We start from the raw sequence: 1,007 nt of genomic DNA, 5'->3' as shown, positions 1-1,007 counted from the left end.
CCCTTTTGAACCATTTTTTACAGGACTGTGCTTAAACTGACACACAATATTTTGTTAGCGCAACGCAATCTGACTTTCAATAATCCCTACAAAGGAATGGGCCCTGACTAACATTAAACTATACCTTTCACAAATCACTTACCTCACAAAAATCTTGGTTACTCCCACTACTGCAATACAGCGAGCGCCACTACTGCCAGCTAAATAAAAGATTCAAACTATGGAAGGCACTAACTACTGATAGGGATAGTTAGCAAATGAAAGATATTAATAGAGAACAAATAATGTACTTACCTTGATATCATCATATATATATAAACTAACTAACTAACTCCGTCTACAGGCCGCAAGCGACCCATCGGGACCATCCGACCGCCGTATCATCCTCAGGTGAGGATGCGGATAGGAGGGGCATGGGGTCAGCACACCGCTCTCCCGGTCGGTATGACGGTTTTCTTTGACCGGAGCCGCTACTATTCGGTCGAGTAGCTCCTCAATTGGCATCACGAGGCTGAGTGCACCCCGAAAAATGGCAACAGCACGTGTGGCGGCGGGATGGTGACCCATCCAAGCGCCGGCCACGCCCGACAGCGCTTAACTTCGGTGATCTCACGGGAACCGGTGTATCCACTGTGGCAAGGCCGTTGCCCATCATATATATATATATATATATATATATATATATATATATATATATATATATATATATATATATATATATATATATATATATATAGAGCAGTTCATGACAAATTTCAAAACTCCGCCATCTCTCTCCCCACATCCACCACTGCTGGCGGCTCACCTCCAACTGCGCAACGCTACGCGCTGTTCACAGCCAGCTGCCTAGCACTACAATGGCGAGTATTACAACTTTGCAAAGCAGCCACAGACTGCACACAGCACAGCCAGTGATTTTCATACAGAGGTGGCGTTACCAATAAAAAAACCTAAACAGCCTACTTACAAGGTGACCGTGGCGTGTAACCAATGGCACCCCATAGCAT

The 1,007-nt window shown here is 44.9% G+C and overlaps 1 pseudogene; it reads right to left on the bottom strand.

Moving 5' to 3' along the window:
* Positions 1-530: 530 nt before the first annotated feature.
* Positions 531-649, bottom strand: LOC126261497 (5S ribosomal RNA; annotated as a pseudogene).
* Between the last annotated feature and the right edge of the window lie 358 nt (positions 650-1,007).

The sequence above is a fragment of the Schistocerca nitens genome, chromosome 5 (genome assembly GCF_023898315.1).
Source record: "Schistocerca nitens isolate TAMUIC-IGC-003100 chromosome 5, iqSchNite1.1, whole genome shotgun sequence".
Lineage (NCBI taxonomy): Eukaryota > Metazoa > Arthropoda > Insecta > Orthoptera > Acrididae > Schistocerca > Schistocerca nitens.
The sequence above is the reverse complement of the archived record's forward strand: the minus strand, read 5'-3'. Positions and strand labels throughout refer to the sequence as shown.